The sequence below is a fragment of the Bombina bombina genome, chromosome 1 (genome assembly GCF_027579735.1).
Source record: "Bombina bombina isolate aBomBom1 chromosome 1, aBomBom1.pri, whole genome shotgun sequence".
Taxonomy (NCBI): Eukaryota; Metazoa; Chordata; class Amphibia; order Anura; family Bombinatoridae; genus Bombina; species Bombina bombina.
The window spans coordinates 1,502,044,188-1,502,072,007 of NC_069499.1; positions in this window are offsets into that span (position 1 = coordinate 1,502,044,188).

The following is a 27,820-nucleotide window of genomic DNA, read 5'->3' on the forward strand; positions in this document are numbered from 1 at the left end:
TAAGTTACACTAACACCTAACACTACACTATAATTAAATAAATTAACTAAATTAACAACAATTAAATAAATTAAATTAAATTAGCTAAAGTGCAAACAAAAACAAACACTAAATTACAGAAAATAAAAAACAAATTACAGATATTTAAACTAATTACACCTAATCTAATAGCCCTATCAAAATAAAAAAAATCCCCCCAAAATAAAAAAACCCTAGCCTAAACTAAACTACCAATGGCCCTTTAAAGGGCCTTTTGCCGGGCATTGCCCCAAAGTAATCAGCTCTTTTACCTGTAATAAAAAATACAAACAACCCCCCCAACAGTAAAACCCACCACCCACACAACCAACCCCCCAAATAAATTACTAACTAAAAGAACCTAAGCTCCCTATAGCCCTGTAAAGGGCATTTGGATGGGCATTGCCCTTAAAAGGGCAGTTAGCTCTTACCGGGAGACGTCTTCATCCAAGCGGCAAGATATCCTCAACAAATCCGGCAGAAGTGGTCCTCCAGATGGGCACAAGTGGTCCTCCAGACGGGCAGAAGTCTTCATCCAGACGGCATCTTCTATCTTCATCCTTCTGGCGCGGAGCGGTTCCATCCTCAAGACATCCGACGCGGAGCATCCTCTTCCAACGACGTCTTTTTGCTGAATGAATATCACTTTAAGTGACGTCATCCAAGATGGCGTCCCTTCGATTCCTATTGGCTGATAGAATTCTATCAGCCAATCGGAATTAAGGTAGAAAATATCCTATTGGCTGATGCAATCAGCCAATAGGATTGAACTTCAATCCTATTGGCTGATCCCATCAGCCAATAGAATTGAGCTTGCATTCTATTGGTTGATTGGAAAAGCCAATAGAATGCCAGCTCAATCCTATTGGCTGATTGCATCAGTCAATAGGATTTTTTCTACCTTAATTCCGATTGGCTGATAGAATTCTATCAACCAATCGGAATCGAAGGGACGCCATCTTGGATGACGTAATTTAAAGTGAAATTCATTCACCAAGAAGAAGTCGTTGGAAGAGGATGCTCCGCGTCGGATGTCTTGAAGATGGACTCGCTCCGCGCCGGAAGGATGAAGATAGAAGATGCCGTTGGGGGGTTGGTTGTGTGGGTGGTGGGTTTTACTGTTGGGGGGGTTGTTTGTATTTTGTTTTACAGGTAAAAGAGCTGATTACTTTGGGGCAATGCCCCGCAAATGGCCCTTTTAAGGGCTATAGGTAGTTTAGTTTAGTCTAGGATTTTTTTTATTTTGGGGGGCTTTTTTTATTTTGATAGGGCTATTAGATTAGGTGTAATTAGTTTAAATATCTGTAATTTGTTTTTTATTTTCTGTAATTTAGTGTTTTTTTTGTACTTTAGCTAATTTAATTTATTTAATTGTTGTTAATTTAGTTAATGTATTTAATTGTAGTGTAGTGTTAGGTGTTATTGTAACTTAGGTTAGGTTTTATTTTACAGGTAAATTTGTATTTATTTTAGCTAGGTAGTTATTAAATAGTTAATAACTATTTAGTAACTATTCTACCTAGTTAAAATAAATACAAACTTGCCTGTAAATAAAAATAAACCCTACGCTAGCTACAATGTAACTATTAGTTATATTGTAGCTATCTTAGGGTTTATTTTATAGGTAAGTATTTAGTTTTAAATAGGAATAATTTAGTTAATGATAGTAATTTTATTTAGATTTATTTAAATAATATTTAAGTTAGGGGGTGTTAGGGTTAGACTTAGGTTTAGGGGTTAATACATTTAGAATAGTGGCGGCGACGTTGGGGGCGGCAGATTAGGGGTTAATAAATGTAATGTAGGTGGCGGCGGTGTAGGGGGTGGTAGATTAGGGGTTAATAACATAATGTAGGTGGTGGTGGGCTCCGGGAGTGGCGGTTTAGGGGTTAATAAGTTTATTTCATTGCGGGGGGGGGGGGTCTGGGAGCGGCAGTTTAGGGGTTAATAACTTTATTCGAGTTGTGGTGGGCTCCGGGAGTGGCAGTTTAGGGGTTAATTAATTTATTATTTTATTTATTGCGGCGGGTTCCGTGAGCAGCAGGAAAGGGGGAAAACAGTTTAGTATAGTGTGGGTGTTTAGTGACAGTATACCAATAAAGCTGGGAAAAAGCCAAAGAGCAGCGAGATCCATGACTGTCAGTTAAGAACAGTCCGCTGCTCATCGCGCCGTACTTGGTGCGCGGCTTTTTGACCGCTTTTTTGGTAACTTATGTATGAATTGTCATGAATGACATCATGATGTCACATGCATATTACATCCAAACCCCCAATAATCATCTTATGATTGTACACACAGTCATTGCTATTCATCTGAGTGCCTAGATGCAGACCATCTCATTAGGTCATCACTGTTCTGAGCTTCTCAGCCACTTCTAAGTATACATAAAACATAATCGTATTGAAATTCATTGATGTAATTTCATGATGTATGATATGTAAAGGGATTTGATAATGATTTATGTGTAGAGTGTCCATTTCACTCAAACAAACATTAATATTCCTCTAACCTAGAAAATGCAATTCTGAATGTGTCTATTAATATTGGGATGACATACATTTAATCCTAATGTAAAAGAGATATTCACAAAACATACTCTGTAAAAGTAATATCAGATTGATACCATTCTATTCTTAATCTTTAATATGAACTGAAGTATCTACCGTGTATAGATTCTGAATAGTAATTGATTGAACCATCAAGCTTAAAATAATTCTATTTAAGATTACAAAGGCAATCATCCTTATCTATATGTTAATCAGTTATTACCTTGTTTCAAAGGCTATGTGGAGTGGCCATTTAGATTTGATCATATTACACACTCCCATATTATCCAATTGTTGGAGTTTCCAAAATCAATCCACGGGCATGTGTCTAAAAAAAACCTCTATGGCGCTTCAATCTCAAATGCATACATGCGTACTGATATATTATCAAAACGAGAAATATCATATTATAAAATCATAAAGATTAGCACATAATGTTGACTTTGAAAAATACATTTTTTAATGTATTGATCAAATGTTCCATTAAAAATACCAGTGAACAATCAGAGTTTCAAGGACCAATTGAATATTATTATTAATTATACTTGATTCAAATCAATCAATACCTTTAAACATAGTCATTATTGTGACTTTGAATAAATATTTTCTGAGAACAACAATACAGATTTTAAATGATGGTAAATATTGATTTCTATCAAGATAATAACATATTTCATATAATATTTGTATTTATAAAATTGTATTATATATTTCAGATGGACCTTCCACTTCTGGGTATCAGCCTCCCACCCCTTCCCATCCTGGCCCTTCCCGTCCTGACCCCTCTCCCGCCCCTTCGCATCCTGACCCCTCTCCTGGCCTTTCCCATCCTGACCCCTTACTTGACCCTTCCCCAAAATAAATTCCTGCCCTCCTTCACCGCTCTCCCCGTTTTGCCCATCCTGCTTCTACCCCACCTGCACAGCCACCAAATCCCCCAGGCCATGACTCCCCAGCTGTGCAGGATCCACCGGAGCTGTATCCCAATCCCTCACCTCGTCACATCCCTCCCCATCGCCCCATCCACTGTGTTGGCCTTTGTTTGCCCTTGTAAACTCTCTCCAAGGACTGTGATGCACTATGTCATCTTGTCAGATGTCTCCAAAGGGCTGTGTTGGCCTTTGTTTGCCCTTGTCAACTCCCTCCAAGGACTGTGATGCACTATGTCACCTTGTCAGATGACTCCAAAGGGGCTGTTTTGGCCTTTGTTTGCCCTTGTCAACTCCCTCCAAGGACTGTGATGCACTATGTCACCTTGTCAGATGGCTCCAAAGGGGCTGTTTTCTCATTCTGACTTGTTTTTAAAGTTATGTTATTTTCTTTGTTTTATGACTTTCATCAATCATATTTATCATAATAAAAAGAATGTTATTAAACTGTTATATTTTATTATTATTATTCTTTATTTATAAAGCGCCGACAGATTCCGCAGCGCTGCCCATGGGTACAAGGCAGTGGCGTAGCGTGGGGGGGGCCACAGGGGCAGTTGCCCCGGGCGCATAATTCTGAGGGGCGCTTCCAGCCTCAACTTAGCAAAGGGAAGAAGGGAGGCTAAAAATTCTGACAGGTGCCCAACTCTGTTCTGCGTCCCGTCAGGAATGTGGTGATGTCACGGTCGCACATTCTGTCGGGTCGCAGATTTTTATGTCTCGAGAGACTGAGGAACTTGAAGTGACTGTGAAGTGTGAACTGAAGTGTTATCCGGACCGTTACCTGCTAAGTAACTTCGTCCGTCCCATTCCCAGCGCGCAGGTCAGGAGGGAAGAAGATGAAGAAGAGCAGCAGAGTCAGATTGTCTAGCGCGCCGCGACTAAGGTAAGGTGTCAGGACCAGACTTACTTATAGCCCTGTTTTTGCCTGATGCTAGCAACGTGCAAAATGCAGCTTAATTATGGTTATATTATTACCCAACAAGTAAGTTCCCTTCCAACAAAGGACCCAGAGCCAGAATGCCACGCATTGCCGGGGCACTTTTTAAGGATCTCTAAGCAGAGGTGGGGGGGAGGAATCCTTAAAAAGTGCAATAAATCTCTTTCAAACCCGAGGCACTGGTGGCAGCATGGCTGGGCTCTGCATTTCTGTTAACCCCAGTTACCTAGTTAGTGGGATGGTGGGGTGATCAGAGACCATACTTTCATGTTTGACCGGATTCTGATTACAACTTACGCCATCTTGTCCTTGCACAAAAAAAGTATATTTGTGACAGTTGACAAAAATAAAACCTTGTTTCCTGTATTTGATTTTTCCCCTCCATGATCTTCCTAGGGCAGAAGTAGATTTAGGGATTTGTGTGCTGTCTGGCACCAGGATTGTGCTGCTCACCAGGCATTTCACTGTGTTTGTCTCCTATCATAGAAGTCCTATGAATTCACCATCTTGAATCTATTTCTTGCTGGACTCCTGAGGTGTGGACTTTTACCGATTTTTAGGGTGTGGGTGCTCATTGCCTTTTTTATTTACATTAAACCCACCCTTACTGCATTTAAAGTAAAAAAAATAACTATAATTTGTGTTAGTAAATAAATTTAACGGCACCCCCCTAAATACCATACACCCTCCCCCCATATATGTATGTAATGCTGGGTTGTCTGTCCCATGCCCCTTTTATATTGATTACTTACAATTGTTATATTTATTAAGGTAGAATACATACCCCACTTTTATATGTCATTGGCACCCAAAAGACAGTCTGCCCAGCAGGGACAACCTTATGTAACAGCTGCCAACCTGTGTGTCTCCTTTTCTTCTTTTTAACGACTTACCAAAAACCAATTGCACCACATATACAATATGGGTTGCTGCTATGTGGGGGTGGGTGCACCCTGTGGTCTGCAGTATTTGTACCATGAGGTTTTACAGATCAGGACATGTCACCACCAGATGGGGGTTAAGGGGAGCTTTCCCCCATGTGTAAAACTAGAATAAATCTAAAAATTTAATATTGTATATATTTGCCCAGCTCTGGAGAGCTGCAGACAGGGTTTGATCACAGGGGGATAGCACATAATGCTTGCAGGCTTCACCCACTCCCTCTTGTATTGCCAATATATTGTTTTCTTGGCTTTGTTTGTAAGGCGCTACTGATTAGCAGCTGCTTATGACAAGGGACATATTTTGAGGATATGGGTAGCATCAGCAATAACTGTTAGTTATCCAGTAAAGATGGTTAAGGGAGCATTTTGTGGGAGAGGAGACAGTGTCCCTTGCTTTATGTGTTCTATTAGGCTTGGGTCTTTGCTTGGTTTGTCCCAAATATAAGAAGAAGCAGCATATCTAAAATGGGGTTGGGGGGGCGCAATACTTGGCTTGCCCTGGGCGCTGACAACCCACGCTACGCCACTGGTACAAGGATAACAGTACAGTGGAGAAACAATACAATAAGACACAAAATTTTACAGACAAATACAGGGGGAATTGAGGGCCCTATTCCCGTGGGAACTTACAATCTAGAAGGATAGGAGGATTGGAAACAGGAGGTGGGGACTGCAGACAGAGGTGAGAATGATATTTCTTCTTTATTTATTAATATCTTTTCTATTAAAAAATATTTTATGTTGATAATCCTTAAAAGATGCTGACCACAATTCTTAACGTATGGATATGCAATCATAATGAACATTTTATAATAATTTATTTTGACACCAAATTTCCTTACATTTTATTGTAGTAGTATTACCAAAGAAAACACTGTGTGCAATGCACACATTTTAGATGATTAATCTCTTTCTATTATTTGTGATTATATTTAATTATACAACAATATATTGCTACATAGGTAACATATAATGTATAAACAATCCACATTTTCGTAATGTATATAGTAGCATTATTTTTGTTAAACCCTGCTGCTTCAAATATATTTAAAAAAATTGAAGAAGAGAGGCGCCAAAACATAAAACAGTATCGTTGTTCTGGTGCGGTGGATAAGATGCGAGCCCCCCCCTGAATGAGAGTGTATACTCACAAGATGAGCTGCACAATCGGCGTACCTTAAACTGCAGGTCGGGACTGTTTAGAGTCACCCGACAGACACCCCCAGGCAGATAACGTCACCACAGGACCTCCAATCCGCTGCGGGCAATATCGCTCTGTAGAAACTCCCCGAAGTCAGCTGTAACTTGTGGCGTCAGTAGTTTCAAACGATAACCACAAAACTCTTCTTGATGGCGGTCAATGAGAAGGGTGGATGGGCACTCAATAACAGGGAGCACATAAGGTAAAGATAAAATCGTGGTTTATTGCAGATTAAAACAACAGCAACACGTTTCTCGGCTACAATGCCGTTTCATCAGGCTGTGGTGACGTTATCTGCCTGGGGGTGTCTGTCGGGTGACTCTAAATAGTCCCGACCTGCAGTTTAAGGCACGCCGATTGTGCCGCTCATCTTGTGAGTATACACTCTCATTCAGGGGGGCTCGCATCTTATCCACCGCACCAGAACAACGATACTGTTTTATGTTTTGGCGCCTCTCTTCTTCTATTTTTTCTATGCAGTCAGGATTCCATCGGGATTTCTTTTGGGGAGTGCAGCCATAGATTCAGCATACCGGAACTGAAGATTACTAACCATACACTAGCGCACCTCTTGAGGACGGCGGATCCTCTTTTTTCAAATATATTTTCTAATCTTCCTATTGTAATGAAATATATATTTATTACCAACAAAGTAATACCAAAGTATTATGTTATCTACCGTTACATTATGTGAAGCTGTGCATTACATGAAACAAACATGCTTCATAGATAACAACATAGCACATTCTCAATTGTTATAAATATAAATATGTTTGTTATTGACTTGCAAAGGTGTTAAATCTGTCCTTTGCTTGGATGAGGTTTTTATGCGATCTCGGATGCCCAATGTTGTGTAAGACATCTCATGCAAAGGTGTTAAATCCGTCCTTTGATTGGATGCGGTTTTTACGTGATCTCGGATGCGCCATGTTGCGTAAGATGTCTCATGCAAATGTGTTGAATCCGTCCTTTGATTGGATGCAGTTTTTACGCAATCTCAGATGCGCCATGTTGTGTAAGATGTCTCATGCAAAGGTGTTGAATCCGTTCTTTGATTGGATGCGGTTTTTACAAGATCTCGGATGCGCCATGTTGTGTAAGACGTCTCATGCAAAGATGTTGAATCCGTCCTTTGATTGGATGCGGTTTTTATGCGATCTCGGATGCACCATGTTGCGTAAGACATCTCAAGCAAAGGTGTTAAATACGTCCTTTGATTGGATGACGTTGTCCCGCAATATTTGATTTTCCACGTTTGCGAATGAGAACACAAGTTTGAAACCATGATTTTCTTGGATTATGGATTGTGTCAATTATGTCCATTGTTAAAACATAGATGATAATGAGCAAATAAATATCTATTGCTGGCTGGCTCGTGGAAGAAATGAATGAAGGCAATTTGTTTTTGATCCCGAATATATTTTGAGGCAAGTGCTAATCTATGAATGTTCAACGATGAATATACTCCATCTTGTTTAATATGTTTGTCAACAATAATTTAAATTTACCAAATAATTATTGTGTTGTGTTTAATTTTCTACATATATAATTCCTAAACATGCGCTTTTGGATTTTAATGATTTAATATGCATTCACCTTTATCATCTGATAAATATATATAAGATGTCTACTTATTCTACATGTTATGTCCTGATTTTTTCTTAATGTAAATGCTTAATATTGCATCATGTATCAATTCTACATTGTTTTTCTCCAAATATAGTACTGTGAGCATATCTTTCAAATGTAACCCTTAAAGGGACATGAAACCCTTTCATTAGTTATGTAAAACATACAATTATAACCAGGTTTCCAATTATCTTCCAATCTCAAAATGTGCTTCAATCTCTTGGTATAATGTGTTGAAGGCGCATCAATACACTACTGGTTTTTAAGTGAACACATGGATGAGGCAATGCCAATCGGTAGATATATGCATCCACCAATCAGCAGATGTAAGTTATGTTCTTGACTGCTCCTGAGCTTTCCTACATAAACCTTTTAGCAAAGGCTAACAAGATAACTTGTCAAAGAATATGAGCAAACATGAATGTTGTTTAACCCCTTAACGACTGAGGACGTGCAGGGTACGTTCTAAAAAAAAGGCAGTTAACGCCTGAGGACGTACCCTGCACGTCCTCAGTGTGGAAAGCAGCTGGAAGTGATCCTGCTCGCTTCCAGCTGCTTTCCGATTATTGCAGTGATGCCTCGATATGGAGGCATCCTGCAATAACCTTTGGTAGCCATCCGATGCAGAGAGAGAAACTCTGTGGGCCTCTCTGTACCAGAGATCGGTGGCTTTCCTCGTTGGTGGGTGGGAGCAGACTTGGGAGGCGGGTGGTGGCCATCGATGGCCCTGGTCATGTGGAGGGGAGCGGGATCGTGGGCGGGGATGACCGGGGTCGCGCACGAATGCACGCACATGCACGGGAGGGCAGGCGCGTGCATGGGGAGGGCGGGCGGGGGTGGGCGCGTGCATGGGGAGGGAGCGGGTGGGAACCGCTACACTACAGAAAAAGCTGTTATAAATTTTTAAAAAAAAAAGGCAATATATGTAAAAAAAAAAAAAAGATCAGCGAGGTGGTGGGGGTTTGTCTGTGGGGCGGGGGGGAAGCTACACTACAGAAAAAAAAACAACAAACAAAAAAAGCCCTTTTTTTTGTCAAACTGGGTACTGGCAGACAGCTGCCAGTACCCAAGATGGCCCCCAATAAGGCAGATGGGGAGGGTTAGAGAGCTGTTTTGGGGGGATCAGGGAGGTTGGGAGCTAAGGGGGGATGCTACACTGCAGCATATGTAAATATGCTAAAAAATTAAAAAAAAATTAAAAAAACTTTTATTTTAGTACTGGCAGACTTTCTGCCAGTACTTAAGATGGCGGGGACAATTGTGGGGTGGGGGAGGGAAGGGAGCTGTTTGGGAGGGATCAGGGGGTCTGATGTGTCAGGTGGGAGGCTGATCTCTACACTAAAGCTTAAATTAACCCTGCAAGCTCCCTACAAACTACCTAATTAACCCCTTCACTGCTAGCCATAATACACGTGTGATGCGCAGCAGCATTTAGCGGCCTTCTAATTACCAGAAAGCAACACCAAAGTCATATATGTCTGCTATTTCTGAACAAAGGGGATCCCAGAGAAGCATTTACAACCATTTGTGCCATAATTGCACAAGCTGTTTGTAAATAATTTCAGTGAGAAACCTAAAATTGTGAAAAAACAGAATTTATGTTTACCTGATAAATTACTTTCTCCAACGGTGTGTCCGGTCCACGGCGTCATCCTTACTTGTGGGATATTCTCCTCCCCAACAGGAAATGGCAAAGAGCCCAGCAAAGCTGGTCACATGATCCCTCCTAGGCTCCGCCTACCCCAGTCATTCGACCGACGTTAAGGAGGAATATTTGCATAGGAGAAACCATATGATACCGTGGTGACTGTAGTTAAAGAAAATAAATTATCAGACCTGATTAAAAAAACCAGGGCGGGCCGTGGACCGGACACACCGTTGGAGAAAGTAATTTATCAGGTAAACATAAATTCTGTTTTCTCCAACATAGGTGTGTCCGGTCCACGGCGTCATCCTTACTTGTGGGAACCAATACCAAAGCTTTAGGACACGGATGAAGGGAGGGAGCAAATCAGGTCACCTAAATGGAAGGCACCACGGCTTGCAAAACCTTTCTCCCAAAAATAGCCTCAGAAGAAGCAAAAGTATCAAACTTGTAAAATTTGGTAAAAGTGTGCAGTGAAGACCAAGTCGCTGCCCTACATATCTGATCAACAGAAGCCTCGTTCTTGAAGGCCCATGTGGAAGCCACAGCCCTAGTGGAATGAGCTGTGATTCTTTCGGGAGGCTGCCGTCCGGCAGTCTCGTAAGCCAATCTGATGATGCTTTTAATCCAAAAAGAGAGAGAGGTAGAAGTTGCTTTTTGACCTCTCCTTTTACCAGAATAAACAACAAACAAGGAAGATGTTTGTCTAAAATCCTTTGTAGCATCTAAATAGAATTTTAGAGCGCGAACAACATCCAAATTGTGCAACAAACGTTCCTTCTTTGAAACTGGTTTCGGGCACAGAGAAGGTACGATAATCTCCTGGTTAATGTTTTTGTTAGAAACAACTTTTGGAAGAAAACCAGGTTTAGTACGTAAAACCACCTTATCTGCATGGAACACCAGATAAGGAGGAGAACACTGCAGAGCAGATAATTCTGAAACTCTTCTAGCAGAAGAGATTGCAACTAAAAACAAAACTTTCCAAGATAATAACTTAATATCAACGGAATGTAAGGGTTCAAACGGAACCCCCTGAAGAACTGAAAGAACTAAATTGAGACTCCAAGGAGGAGTCAAAGGTTTGTAAACAGGCTTAATTCTAACCAGAGCCTGAACAAAGGCTTGAACATCTGGCACAGCTGCCAGCTTTTTGTGAAGTAACACAGACAAGGCAGAAATCTGTCCCTTCAGGGAACTTGCAGATAATCCTTTTTCCAATCCTTCTTGAAGGAACTATAGAATCTTAGGAATCTTAACCTTGTCCCAAGGGAATCCTTTAGATTCACACCAACAGATATATTTTTTCCAAATTTTGTGGTAAATTTTTCTAGTTACAGGCTTTCTGGCCTGAACAAGAGTATCGATAACAGAATCTGAGAACCCTCGCTTCAATAAGATCAAGCGTTCAATCTCCAAGCAGTCAGCTGGAGTGAAACCAGGTTCGGATGTTCGAACGGACCCTGAACAAGAAGGTCTCGTCTCAAAGGTAGCTTCCAAGGTGGAGCCGATGACATATTCACCAGATCTGCATACCAAGTCCTGCGTGGCCACGCAGGAGCTATCAAGATCACCGACGCCCTCTCCTGATTGATCCTGGCTACCAGCCTGGGGATGAGAGGAAACGGCGGGAACACATAAGCTAGTTTGAAGGTCCAAGGTGCTACTAGTGCATCCACTAGAGCCGCCTTGGGATCCCTGGATCTGGACCCGTAGCAAGGAACTTTGAAGTTCTGACGAGAGGCCATCAGATCCATGTCTGGAATGCCCCACAGCTGAGTGACTTGGGCAAAGATTTCCGGATGGAGTTCCCACTCCCCCGGATGCAATGTCTGACGACTCAGAAAATCCGCTTCCCAATTTTCCACTCCTGGGATGTGGATAGCGGACAGGTGGCAGGAGTGAGACTCCGCCCATAGAATGATTTTGGTCACTTCTTCCATCGCTAGAGAACTCCTTGTTCCCCCCTGATGGTTGATGTACGCAACAGTTGTCATGTTGTCTGATTGAAACCGTATGAACTTGGCCCTCGCTAGCTGAGGCCAAGCCTTGAGAGTATTGAATATCGCTCTCAGTTCCAGAATATTTATCGGTAGAAGAGATTCTTCCTGAGACCAAAGACCCTGAGCTTTCAGGGCTCCCCAGACCGCGCCCCAGCCCATCAGACTGGCGTCGGTCGTGACAATGACCCACTCTGGTCTGCGGAATGTCATCCCTTGTGACAGGTTGTCCAGGGACAGCCACCAACGGAGTGAGTCTCTGGTCCTCTGATTTACTTGTATCTTCGGAGACAAGTCTGTATAATCCCCATTCCACTGACTGAGCATGCACAGTTGTAATGGTCTTAGATGAATGCGCGCAAAAGGAACTATGTCCATTGCCGCTACCATCAACCCGATCACTTCCATGCACTGAGCTATGGAAGGAAGAGGAACGGAATGAAGTATCCGACAAGAGTCTAGAAGCTTTGTTTTTCTGGCCTCTGTCAGAAATATCCTCATTTCTAAGGAGTCTATTATTGTTCCCAAGAAGGGAACCCTTGTTGACGGAGATAGAGAACTCTTTTCCACGTTCACTTTCCATCCGTGAGATCTGAGAAAGGCCAGGACGATGTCCGTGTGAGCCTTTGCTTGAGGAAGGGACGACGCTTGAATCAGAATGTCGTCCAAGTAAGGTACTACAGCAATGCCCCTTGGTCTTAGCACAGCTAGAAGGGACCCTAGTACCTTTGTGAAAATCCTTGGAGCAGTGGCTAATCCGAAAGGAAGCGCCACAAACTGGTAATGCTTGTCCAGGAATGCGAACCTTAGGAACCGATGATGTTCCTTGTGGATAGGAATATGTAGATACGCATCCTTTAAATCCACCGTGGTCATGAATTGACCTTCCTGGATGGAAGGAAGAATAGTTCGAATGGTTTCCATCTTGAACGATGGAACCTTGAGAAACTTGTTTAAGATCTTGAGATCTAAGATTGGTCTGAACGTTCCCTCTTTTTTGGGAACTATGAACAGATTGGAGTAGAACCCCATCCCTTGTTCTCTTAATGGAACAGGATGAATCACTCCCATTTTTAACAGGTCTTCTACACAATGTAAGAATGCCTGTCGTTTTATGTGGTCTAAAGACAACTGAGACCTGTGGAACCTCCCCCTTGGGGGAAGTCCCTTGAATTCCAGAAGATAACCTTGGGAGACTATTTCTAGCGCCCAAGGATCCAGAACATCTCTTGCCCAAGCCTGAGCGAAGAGAGAGAGTCTGCCCCCCACCAGATCCGGTCCCGGATCGGGGGCCAACATTTCATGCAGTCTTGGTAGCAGTGGCAGGTTTCTTGGCCTGCTTTCCCTTGTTCCAGCCTTGCATTGGTCTCCAAGCTGGCTTGGCTTGAGAAGTATTACCCTCTTGCTTAGAGGACGTAGCACCTCGGGCTGGTCCGTTTCTACGAAAGGGACGAAAATTAGGTTTATTTTTTGCCTTGAAAGGCCGATCCTGAGGAAGGGCGTGGCCCTTACCCCCAGTGATATCAGAGATAATCTCTTTCAAGTCAGGGCCAAACAGCGTTTTCCCCTTGAAAGGAATGTTAAGTAGCTTGTTCTTGGAAGACGCATCAGCCGACCAAGATTTCAACCAAAGCGCTCTGCGCGCCACAATAGCAAACCCAGAATTCTTAGCCGCTAACCTAGCCAATTGCAAAGTGGCGTCTAGGGTGAAAGAATTAGCCAATTTGAGAGCATTGATTCTGTCCATAATCTCCTCATAAGGAGGAGAATCACTATCGACCGCCTTTATCAGCTCATCGAACCAGAAACATGCGGCTGTAGCGACAGGGACAATGCATGCAATTGGTTGTAGAAGGTAACCCTGCTGAACAAACATCTTTTTAAGCAAACCTTCTAATTTTTTATCCATAGGATCTTTGAAAGCACAACTATCCTCTATGGGTATAGTGGTGCGTTTGTTTAAAGTGGAAACCGCCCCCTCGACCTTGGGGACTGTCTGCCATAAGTCCTTTCTAGGGTCGACCAAAGGAAATAATTTTTTAAATATGGGGGGAGGAACGAAAGGAATACCGGGCCTTTCCCATTCTTTATTAACAATGTCCGCCACCCGCTTGGGTATAGGAAAAGCTTCTGGGAGCCCCGGCACCTCTAGGAACTTGTCCATTTTACATAGTTTCTCTGGGATGACCAACTTGTCACAATCATCCAGAGTGGATAATACCTCCTTAAGCAGAATGCGGAGATGTTCCAACTTAAATTTAAATGCAATCACATCAGGTTCAGCCTGTTGAGAAATGTTCCCTGAATCAGTAATTTCTCCCTCAGACAAAACTTCCCTGGCCCCATCAGACTGGGTTAGGGGCCCTTCAGAGATATTAGTATCAGCGTTGCCATGCTCTTCAGTATCTAAAACAGAGCAGCCGCGCTTACGCTGACAAGTGTTCATTTGGGCTAAAATGTTTTTGACAGAATTATCCATTACAGCCGTTAATTGTTGCATAGTAAGGAGTATTGGCGCGCTAGATGTACTAGGGGCCTCCTGAGTGGGCAAGACTCGTGTAGACGAAGGAGGGAATGATGCAGTACCATGCTTACTCCCCTCACTTGAGGAATCATCTTGGGCATCATTGTCATTATCACATAAATCACATTTATTTAAATGAATAGGAATTCTGGCTTCCCCACATTCAGAACACAGTCTATCTGGTAGTTCAGACATGTTAAACAGGCATAAACTTGATAACAAAGTACAAAAACGTTTTAAAATAAAACCGTTACTGTCACTTTAAATTTTAAACTGAACACACTTTATTACTGCAATTGCGAAAAAACATGAAGGAATTGTGCAAAATTCACCAAATTTTTACCACAGTGTCTTAAAGCCTTAAAAGTATTGCACACCAAATTTGGAAGCTTTAACCCTTAAAATAATGGAACCGGAGCCGTTTTAAACTTTAACCCCTTTACAGTCCCTGGTATCTGCTTTGCTGAGACCCAACCAAGCCCAAAGGGGAATACGATACCAAATGACGCCTTCAGAAAGTCTTTTCTAAGTGTCAGAGCTCCTCTCACATGCGACTGCATGCCATGCCTCTCAAAAACAAGTGCGCCACACCGGCGCGAAAATGAGGCTCTGCTTATGCTTTGGGAAAGCCCCTAAGTTATAAGGTGTCTAATACAGTGCCTGCCGATATTATTATATCAAAATACCCAGATAAAATGATTCCTCAAGGCTAAATATGTGTTAATAATGAATCGATTTAGCCCAAAAAAAGTCTACAGTCTTAATAAGCCCTTGTGAAGCCCTTATTTACGATCGTAATAAACATGGCTTACCGGATCCCATAGGGAAAATGACAGCTTCCAGCATTACATCGTCTTGTTAGAATGTGTCATACCTCAAGCAGCAAGAGACTGCATACTGTTCCCCCAACTGAAGTTAATTGCTCTCAACAGTCCTGTGTGGAACAGCCATGGATTTTAGTTACGGTTGCTAAAATCATTTTCCTCATACAAACAGAAATCTTCATCTCTTTTCTGTTTCTGAGTAAATAGTACATACCAGCACTATTTCAAAATAACAAACTCTTGATTGAATAATAAAAACTACAGTTAAACACTAAAAAACTCTAAGCCATCTCCGTGGAGATGTTGCCTGTACAACGGCAAAGAGAATGACTGGGGTAGGCGGAGCCTAGGAGGGATCATGTGACCAGCTTTGCTGGGCTCTTTGCCATTTCCTGTTGGGGAGGAGAATATCCCACAAGTAAGGATGACGCCGTGGACCGGACACACCTATGTTGGAGAAATGTAACGTTTTTTTTTTTTTATTTGATCGCATTTGGCGGTGAAATGGTGGCATGAAATATACCAAAATGGGCCTAGATCAATACTTGGGGTTGTCTACTACTCTAAACTAAAGCTAAAATTACCCCAAAAAGCTCCCTACATGCTCCCTAATTAACCCCTTCACTGCCGGGCATAATACACGTGTGGTGCACAGTGGCATTTAGTGCCTTCTAATTACCAAAAAGCAACGCCAAAGCCATATATGTCTGCTATTTCTGAAAAAAGGGGATCCCAGAGAAGAATTTACAACCATTTATGCCATAATTGCACAAGCTGTTTGTAAATAATTTCAGTGAGAAACCGAAAGTTTGTGAAAAAATTTGTGAAAAAGTGAACGATTTTTTGTATTTGATCGCATTTGGCGGTGAAATGCTGGCATGAAATATACCAAAATTGGCCTAGATCAATACTTTGGGATGTCTTCTAAAAAAATATATACATGTCAATGGATATTCAGGGATTCCTGAAAGATATCAGTGTTCCAATGTAACTAGCGCTAATTTTGAAAAAAAGTGGTTTGGAAATAGCAAAGTGCTACTTTATGGCCCTATAACTTGCAAAAAAGGCAAAGAACATGCAAACATTGGGTATTTCTAAACTCAGGACAAAATTTAGAAACTATTTAGCATGGTTTGTTTTGGTGGTTGTAGATATGTAACAGATTTTGGGGGTCAAAGTTAAAAAAAGTGTTTTTTTCCATTTTTTCCTCATATTTTATATTTTTTTTATAGTAAATTATAAGATATGATGAAAATAATGGTATCTTTAGAAAGTCCATTTAATGGCGAGAAAAACGGTATATAATATGTGTGGGTACAGTAAATGAGTAAGAGGAAAATTACAGCTAAATACAAACACAGCAGAAATGTAAAAATAGCCTTGGTCCCAAACGGACAGAAAATGGAAAAGTGCTGTGGTCATTAAGGGGTTAAAATGTTATGCTCTGTCGAAATCATGTAAGTGAATGTTCTACTTTCATACACCTTTTAAATTAAATAGATTTCAGGAATAAGTCAAACACTATAATGTAGCTTTGAAAATATACACTTTATTTAACACATTGAGAGAAATATGGCATACAGGCTTATTATCAAATAGTAATGGTCAATATTTTGTATTAGGAGAACAGTTTGGACATCACAACGCAAAAAACAATCAATCTAATTAACAAGGACAGCATTTGATGATGTTGTCTCCACACGCTTGTAAAACACACTCTGCAAACAATATGCCTCCATGGTCCCGGTCCCATAGAAGCCTATTAGATACAGAGTGTGCTCCACAAGTGTAAGAAGACAACATCATCACATTCCTGTCCTTTACACATTAAATAAAAAAAATATATGTATATACATAATTACTTCCTCTTCCTTTCCTTCTTCCCACGAGACGGAGGCTCTGTGGAAGGCAACTGCCCCCTCCGATGAGTTCTCCTAGGAAATGGTTGTGGAAGAAGGGGAGGAGGAGTACTATGAGTGGTTAAGGGATCACCAGGCTGAGGAGGAGATTGAGGCAGAGGAGAAGATGGAGGCCCAGGAGAAGATGGTCCAGGATCAGACGCTCTTTTCCCTGTTCCGCTTGGCACCTCCTGGAGGACCTGCAACGTATTATTTATTGCAGATATTATTTTGTCCTTCGAGCAGTTGGTTCATTACTCCTGTCATGAACACCCTGTATTCCGCCTGTCCTTCGACTAGTTGGTTCATTACTCCTTTTCCCTCTGGGAGGCACGCATCTCTTTAAGGAAGTTTCAAATGAGCTCCAGCTCTGGCACCTCTGGGGGGATGTTCTCCTCAGGAGGAGCTTGTGCACGGCAGGCTGCTGGTGCACGGGGGGCTGCTGGTGCACGGGGGGGGGGGGGGGCTGCTGCAGGGATCTCTTCTGCAGCGGGGGCTTCTTCAGGGATGTCTTCCATTTCTCCCCAAGGTGGGGAGTCATCTGCACCCCTCTAATGCCTGGGTGAACGAGGAGCCTGTTGGTGCTGTGCTTCCTCCTCCCCAGCCTCAGACTCTGTATATTGTAAAAAGAAAGAAATCAAGATATTAGCACAGTTCCGAATAAAGATGACAATGTTAATGAGGCTGCCTTCGTAATTCAATTGTAAGCCAAAGCAATCAATACGATTTCTGTATTTTCAAACCCATGTTTCTGATATCTATATGGTCAATCTGAATGTCTTTTTACGTTTGTCTTAAATCTGTTGAAATGCACACCTAATCTGTAGACTAGCTACTAATGTGATGGCTTTTCTTCAAATACAACTTTCTCAAGTTTATTGTGAATGCATTTACGTGATAATGTTTAAAAAAGGTTTATTGCATTAGTCCTATCCATATTTTGTTTGCGTGTGAATGGGTTATGAGGTGGATGTAAAGAGATTAGTAAATGAGCTTACCGGCAGATGAGAGGCGCAGGTTCCCGGTATCAACTCCTCCGATAGCAACTATGGCCACCTCTGGGAGATGTTGGGATGCAGCATTTCCTCCCAGCGGCATTAGACAAAGGTTTGTTCCATACCACCACTGGTCCCTGCAAGGTATTCCCTCTCCCTTGTGAGCTTCTTCTTCAGTTCAGCTCTGCAGTCTCGGTAACGGTGCTGGATAGACTTGACATCCCTCTTATAGTCCCCCACTGCATTAACGGAATCCCTGATCTCATTCCACCACTCCTCTTATCCGAAGGGGTGGCCCTTTGTGCCTGCAGCCTTGTAGACCTCTCCATATAAGCTTCCTTCTCCTCCATGGTATATCTCTCCTCCCTCTGCCTGGGCTTTCAATGTGATGTGAGCCTCTGTTCCCCGGATTGTAAAGTGCCCTGTCTATGCTGCACACCACTGGGCCCAGCCACTTGTTCATCTTCCACAATGTGGCTGGGTCCACCCACTCCTTCCTCTCCTCCTTCCTCTCTCCTGCATAACCTCCTCCCTAAGCTTCTCCCTATACTCCTGCCTAAGGAGCTCTAGTAGCTCCGGGCTAATCTGCCCCCTATCCCTACCTCCCGCCATCCTCAATCAAAATGTGAATGTGCCCAAATGAAAAGGGGGTCAAAATAATGAACTAAAAGTAAAAAGTGTTCAAAGTGTGAATGGGATAAAAAAAAAGAGGGTAAGGAGTATTAGACAAACGTATATGTTAAAAAAAGAGGAAAAGGAGGATATGTAAACAATAAGTTGCTGTAAATCAAACAAAATCTAGCTATGGGATGGGTATGGGATGAAAGGGAATGGGGTATGAGTTTAAAGGGAATGGGGTATGGGCTTAAAGGGAATGGGGTATGGGATGAAAGGGAATGGGGTATGGAGTGTAGGATGAAAGGTAATGGGGTATGGAGTGTATGTAGTGTTAGTGATAAGTGTATGTATGTATTGAATGTGTTTGCGTGTAAATGTGTTTATATAAGGAATGTACCAAGAAACAGAACTCGCTCACTAACGCTCTCTATCTCTCTCACTTACTCACTCTCTCGAAAACTAACTCTCACACTAACTCTCAGACTAATTCACACTAACTCTCACACCAACTCACACTAACACCGTCCTCTTTGATCAACCTCTGACCTACGTCTCTACACTCCTGTTATCTCCCGCCTCCAAGACTTCGCATGTGCTGCTCCTGTCCTCTGGAACTCTCTACCCCGCTTCATAAGACTGTTTCCAACCTTGTATAGCTTCAGACCCTCCTTGAAAACTCACCTATTCAGAGAGGCTTACCATCTCTCCTCCATCCCTCATCCGAACCAAACTAATACATGTACATGAACTGCCTGACTCACTGCTGCAAATACAACCGATGTAACAAGCTACCCCAACCTTATGTCTCTGCACCCTTAACCTATAGACTGTGAGCTCTCCGGAGTAGGGCCCCCTTCCTCCTGTACTAGATTTGTTTAGTTTTGTTATGTTTTGTATTGTATCACAAATCTTAGTCATTGTATACCCCTATCATTGTACCCAGCGCTACGGAATTTGGCGGCGCTTTACAAATAAATGATAATAATAATAACTCTCACACTAACTCTCTCTCTAATGTCTCTCTCTCTAATCTCTGTCTCTAATCTTACCAAACCCTCCAACGCCTAGACCTGCACCTAACTCGAAAAAGCAATACAGTCAAGGAAGCCATGTTTCTAACGTGCTTATATACCCTATGTAAATGTTTAATGATGTTTGCAAAGTAAACGAGGTCCAGGTGTTGTTTCTTTTTGATTTGTATGTGTGCAATGTGTTTTAATTTGTGCATGCTCATATGGAGTTTGTAAATGCACATATGTATTTGTGGAATGTGTATAATGCGATGATGTCATAGTGATCGTTTAGCTTAACATTCTCCAAATGTATTATCTCCAAATCTTAATGTTGATTTGTGATGCTATCGTATTTGTTGTGTTGTAAAGGTTTTTTCTTTGTAATAAAGTTTCGTAATCGTCAATGCGAATGTTTTGTTTGTGTATCAATGTGCAATTCTGTATTAATTTTTTTGTTCTGTGTTGCAGATCGCAACGTATTTTCCTATTCCTCGTTTAGTGTAAATGTTTTGTAGTATTAGTTGTTTCCGATTATGACTGTTGAATGAGTATGTGCTATGTTGCGTGAGCGATTGTTGTTTGTACATTTGATCTGACAGTTTTTCTTGTCCATGTCCGTAATATGACAGAGCAGTGTGTATTTCTCATGAGATCGAGTGTTAGCAGAAAAATCCGTGTATTGCTCATTTTGCATTGATCTCTATGGGAGAAATCATTACGTGCCCGTGATTACGCTTGGTAAATAAACACGGTACTCGTGTTACCGCGACATGTTATGAGGTTGTTTTCAGACTCGTAATACCTACATTATGAAAGGTGCGCAATGAAAATAACGTACACAAAATTAGCAAGCAGCCATAACGCCACAACTTGTAATCTAGCTGTAAGGTAGCTACAATATAATTAATAGTTACATTGTAGCTAGCTTAGGTTTTGTTTTTATTTCACAGGTAAGTTTGTATTTATTTTAACTAGGTAGTAAATAGTTATTAACTATTTACTAACTACCTAGCTAGAATAAATACAAACTTACCTGTGAAATAAAACCTAACCTGCCTTACACTGAAACCTAACATTACAAAAAAATAAAAAAACCTACCATTACAAAAAATAAAAAAACCTACCATTACAAAAAATAAAAAAACCTACCATTACAAAAAATAAAAAAAACTACCATTACAAAAAATAAAAAAACCTACCATTACAAAAAATAAAAAAACCTACCATTACAAAAAAAAACCAACAAAATTATCCAAAAAAGAAATAAAGATTATTCCTATTCTAATACCCATTAAAAAAAAACCACCCCAAAATAAAAAAAGCCTAATCTAGAATAAACTACCAAGGGCCCTTAGAAGGGCATTGCCCTAAAGAAATCAGCTCTGTTTATCAAAAATTACAAACACCCACTAACATTACAAACCCCCACCCCCCCAAACCCACAAAATAAACAAAAACTATCTAAAAAACCTAAGCTACCCATTGCCCTGAAAAGGGCATTTGTATGGGCATTGCCCTTAAAAGGGCACTTAGCTCTTTTACTGCCCAGACCCTAAACTTCATACGGTCGCCGCTGTACACTGAATCTTCAATGCAAGGGATGCGATTTAAGATGGCGTCCCTTGCATTCAATATTGGCTAAAAAATTTGAATCAACCAATAGGAACTAGGGCTGCTAAAATCCTATTGGCTGTTCAAATCAGCCAACAGGATTTAAGCAGCTCTCATTCTGTTGGCTAATTCGAATCCTGACCAGTAGAAAATATGTTATCTCTATAAATATAAAAAATCTAGTTATTCAAATACCTCTAGTAGTTTTCATTCAATTCTTTGTATGCCTCACAAAACTGTAGCCTTGTAATCATTACTACAGCTAAAATTTTCTATGCACCATAAAATGACTTTCCTTATGGGTAGCGGGTCACCATACATGTGCTAAGCCCTTTTTCCTAGCTATTACTCTAACATGGTATAAAACCTTTAAACCAATCTCAGGGCAATCTTAAAGATTATTTATATTCATTTAAGCTTCAATATAATAAACTGGGCCATAAAAATGGTACTTACATAATATAGGTATATACCAGTGTTAGAACAGACAGAGTTAGAAGCTCCCTGGAGAAGTGGCAACTAATCATAAGAAGCGACAATTATTTAGTGATACACAAATGGTTTGTTATGCCCATATTCTCTAAAGAATAATGGTTGGAGAGTTAGATCATGCGTCTTTCATGATATTCTAACCAATTACATGCTAGAACATAAATACATAAATAGAAACAGGTATCGCAACAGTGTAGTAATAATATGGAAGAGAGATATGCAGGTAAAAACGTAATTTAATACATGTTACAGAGCGTACATACAAAATTTCAGGCACAGCAAACAAACCCCGCTGACGCGTTTCCCGCTTCACAAGCGGTTCATCAGAGCTGGGAAAGAAGTGTCATAGGCAGCTGTTAAATCTCAGGTAACAAATCTGAATAGCCAATTAGCAGACAGAAGTCTCACCTCTGACCTAACCTTTTACACTCCATATACTTCTAAGCATTAACTTTCTTGCAGCAACATAAAAAATGTTACAATATCATTATAAACATCACATAATAACATTACAAGTTAAGACTAAATAGAACACCTCTATTAAAATGAGTTAAATCAAAGTAAAGAATATCGGAACCCTGAAAACAAAATGTTAAGCGAAAATTGTTACATTTAAATCACATGTTACACATTAAAGTAGCCAAAAAGATATAAAAGTTAAATGCAAACTTAATTGTATTACGGCAAATGTGGATACATGTCATAATGTTACAACTTAGCAAAAATAAGGAGAGAAAACATATTGAACTAATCTTAATAGTAAAAGATCAATCTTTGTATAGTAGTTACTATATTAAATGGACATATTCATAAAACTAAGCATCTATAAATAATTTGATGTCACTAATTTTATTTATTCCTAGTGGGGAACCCGTTTTGAGGGTATAGATCCAATAAATTTCTCTTTTGCTCAAGATCTTATATCTATCACCTCCTCTGATGTTAGTTTTAACCTGTTCAATACCTTGAAACCGAAAATACCTGAATTTATCAATATGTTCAAAAAAATGCTTGGCCACTGGAGTTTTGGGTACCTCCGCCTCTAGGGACAAAAGATGTTCCCGAATCCTGTCCTTTAAGCCCCTAGAGGTAAGACCTACATATTGAAAATTACAGTGTAAACAGGTGATAAGGTAGACAACAAAGTTTGAACTGCAATTAATACGTCCCTGAATATTGTATATTTTTCTAGTGTTCGTGGACTGAAAAGTGTCTCCTACCATAGCAAAATCACAACTTTTACATGGCCTCATACCACACTTGTAAAAGCCACATTTTTTGGAAAGCCAATTGTTGGTTTTACCTGTCTGTATAGTTGCTTTAGTATTGGAGTGTGAACCTGAGTTTTTGTTTATTCTATCACCTATGGTGTCTGACCTATAGGAGATAAACTTGCAATTTTTCGACAGATATCTCAAATCATCATCCATATCTAAAAGGGGTAACCTTCTCTTGATAATATTACATATAGCATGATATTGATTGCTGTATTTGGTTATAAAGTTAACACTATTACTACTCTGATTTCTGGCATTGTATCTAGTTTTTTGTTTATCCTTGAGTAATTTACTTCTGTCAAAGCCAGACACCAAAGTAGCAATATCATTTAACTCTCTTATATTATAACCTCTTTCTACCAGACGTCAAGTCAAATTTCCAGCATGTTTCCAATACATATCCAAAGAGCTACAATTACGCATTAACCTAATGTACTGTCCTTTAGGGATCCCCTTTTTCAGATGTCTGGGATGTGATGAATCTGCTCTGAGAATAGTATTCCCGGATATTTCTTTCCTATAAACTTCAGTGATAATTGATTCATCTTTGTGTCCTATCAGTACATCTAGATATGGTATATTGTCTCTAGATGCATTATAAGTGAAACTTAAGTTGTTGTCATTTAAGTTAAGATCATCAACAAAGTACTTCAAATTACTTTCTTCACCTCCCCAAATTATCAAAATATCATCGATATATCTGGTATATAACTTAATATTATCTTTATAAGAGTTCTCATTTCCAAAGATCTTTCTGGTTTCAAAATCAGCTAGATATAAATTGGCATACGAGGGGGCAAATTTTGCCCCCATCGCTGTCCCTCTAAGTTGCAGATAGAACTCACCATTATACATAAAGTAGTTATGGTGTAGTAAAAATGAGATAGCTTCCAATATAAAATCAATTAATCTGTCATCATACCCAGAATATCTGACAAGCATTCTCTGTACAGCTTTTAAACCTTGCTCATGCGGTATGCACGAATATAAAGAAACTGCATCTATTGTGGAAAAAACATAATCCTCCTTCCATTCAAACTGTTGTATGGATCTAAGTAAATGTTTAGTGTCTCTCAAAAACCCAGGTAATGATTGAACTATTGGCTGTAGCTGTGCGTCTACCCATTGGCCCAATCTCTCCCCCAGGGAGCCAATCGCTGAAATTATTGGTCTCCCTGGGGGATTGACTAGAGACTTATGTATTTTAGGTAAGTATTTAAACACTGGTACTCTCGGATGTTCAACAAAAATTGAGTCAGCTATCTTACCTGTGAATACTGCATTTTCTATTCCTAAATCCAATAGATGTTCTAGCTCTCTTTGAAATTTAATGGTAGGATTAAAGGTGAGTTTTTTGTATGTTTCAACATCACTTAACTGGCGATATACTTCATTATTGTAGTCTACCTTATCTAACACAACTATAGAGCCCCCCTTATCTGAGTTGACTATCATCAGATTCGAATTAGAACTCAATTGGTTCAATGCAAAGATCTCTTTTTTATTCAGATTACTGTACTTGGAGGTATTTTTGGTTGTGTCATTACTTAGTTTCAAAGATAATTCCACTAAATCTTGTTCAAGAATTGAATGAAACAACTCAATCACATCATTACGAGCCTGTACAGGATAAAAAGTACTTGACTTAGATTTCAACATTGGTTGTTGTTTGAAAACAACTCCTGAACAAGAATCAACACTTTGTAACTCACAAAGTGTTGCAACATCACACAATTCCTTGAAATTACAATTGTCACTAATGGTAATCGTGTCTCTCATATCTTCATCAGTAAAAACCTGAGTTTCAACACTATTGGAAAAGTGCTTCTTTAAAGTTATTTTACGAATGAACTTGTTAATGTCCAGCATAGTATCAAATAAGCTGAAGTCCCTTGCAGGAGAGAAGCCAAGTCCCTTAGATAAAACAGACTTCTCATATGGACTCAGAGTTTTAGATGATAAATTGATTACTTGATGTTCTTGCTGCTGTTCTTCTTCCATTGTGTTCTTCGACTTGGATACCTGGGTACGCTCTGTATGACTTCGGCTCCCTCTACAGGTATCACCACCACCTTCTCCTTTTTTGAATGTTCCATTTGTAACTTGCCGTTTTTTGGCTTTGCTCCCAGGATCTTTTCATTGATCGCTGTTGTTCTCACTGGAGTTGCACTTTTCCAATAGTGTTGAAACTCAGGTTTTTACTGATGAAGATATGAGAGACACGATTACCATTAGTGACAATTGTAATTTCAAGGAATTGTGTGATGTTGCAACACTTTGTGAGTTACAAAGTGTTGATTCTTGTTCAGGAGTTGTTTTCAAACAACAACCAATGTTGAAATCTAAGTCAAGTACTTTTTATCCTGTACAGGCTCGTAATGATGTGATTGAGTTGTTTCATTCAATTCTTGAACAAGATTTAGTGGAATTATCTTTGAAACTAAGTAATGACACAACCAAAAATACCTCCAAGTACAGTAATCTGAATAAAAAAGAGATCTTTGCATTGAACCAATTGAGTTCTAATTCAAATCTGATGATAGTCAACTCAGATAAGGGGGGCTCTATAGTTGTGTTAGATAAGGTAGACTACAATAATGAAGTATATCGCCAGTTAAGTGATGTTGAAACATACAAAAAACTCACCTTTAATCCTACCATTAAATTTCAAAGAGAGCTAGAACATCTATTGGATTTAGGAATAGAAAATGCAGTATTCACAGGTAAGATAGCTGACTCAATTTTTGTTGAACATCCGAGAGTACCAGTGTTTAAATACTTACCTAAAATACATAAGTCTCTAGTCAATCCCCCAGGGAGACCAATAATTTCGGCGATTGGCTCCCTGGGGGAGAGATTGGGCCAATGGGTAGACGCACAGCTACAGCCAATAGTTCAATCATTACCTGGGTTTTTGAGAGACACTAAACATTTACTTAGATCCATACAACAGTTTGAATGGAAGGAGGATTATGTTTTTTCCACAATAGATGCAGTTTCTTTATATTCGTGCATACCGCATGAGCAAGGTTTAAAAGCTGTACAGAGAATGCTTGTCAGATATTCTGGGTATGATGACAGATTAATTGATTTTATATTGGAAGCTATCTCATTTTTACTACACCATAACTACTTTATGTATAATGGTGAGTTCTATCTGCAACTTAGAGGGACAGCGATGGGGGCAAAATTTTCCCCCTCGTATGCCAATTTATATCTAGCTGATTTTGAAACCAGAAAGATCTTTGGAAATGAGAACTCTTATAAAGATAATATTAAGTTATATACCAGATATATCGATGATATTTTGATAATTTGGGGAGGTGAAGAAAGTAATTTGAAGTACTTTGTTGATGATCTTAACTTAAATGACAACAACTTAAGTTTCACTTATAATGCATCTAGAGACAATATACCATATCTAGATGTACTGATAGGACACAAAGATGAATCAATTATCACTGAAGTTTATAGGAAAGAAATATCCGGGAATACTATTCTCAGAGCAGATTCATCACATCCCAGACATCTGAAAAAGGGGATCCCTAAAGGACAGTACATTAGGTTAATGCGTAATTGTAGCTCTTTGGATATGTATTGGAAACATGCTGGAAATTTGACTTCACGTCTGGTAGAAAGAGGTTATAATATAAGAGAGTTAAATGATATTGCTACTTTGGTGTCTGGCTTTGACAGAAGTAAATTACTCAAGGATAAACAAAAAACTAGATACAATGCCAGAAATCAGAGTAGTAATAGTGTTAACTTTATAACCAAATACAGCAATCAATATCATGCTATATGTAATATTATCAAGAGAAGGTTACCCCTTTTAGATATGGATGATGATTTGAGATATCTGTCGAAAAATTGCAAGTTTATCTCCTATAGGTCAGACACCATAGGTGATAGAATAAACAAAAACTCAGGTTCACACTCCAATACTAAAGCAACTATACAGACAGGTAAAACCAACAATTGGCTTTCCAAAAAATGTGGCTTTTACAAGTGTGGTGTGAGGCCATGTAAAAGTTGTGATTTTGCTATGGTAGGAGACACTTTTCAGTCCACGAACACTAGAAAAATATACAATATTCAGGGACGTATTAATTGCAGTTCAAACTTTGTTGTCTACCTTATCACCTGTTTACACTGTAATTTTCAATATGTAGGTCTTACCTCTAGGGGCTTAAAGGACAGGATTCGGGAACATCTTTTGTCCCTAGAGGCGGAGGTACCCAAAACTCCAGTGGCCAAGCATTTTTTTGAACATATTGATAAATTCAGGTATTTTCGGTTTCAAGGTATTGAACAGGTTAAAACTAACATCAGAGGAGGTGATAGATATAAGATCTTGAGCAAAAGAGAAATTTATTGGATCTATACCCTCAAAACGGGTTCCCCACTAGGAATAAATAAAATTAGTGACATCAAATTATTTATAGATGCTTAGTTTTATGAATATGTCCATTTAATATAGTAACTACTATACAAAGATTGATCTTTTACTATTAAGATTAGTTCAATATGTTTTCTCTCCTTATTTTTGCTAAGTTGTAACATTATGACATGTATCCACATTTGCCGTAATACAATTAAGTTTGCATTTAACTTTTATATCTTTTTGGCTACTTTAATGTGTAACATGTGATTTAAATGTAACAATTTTCGCTTAACATTTTGTTTTCAGGGTTCCGATATTCTTTACTTTGATT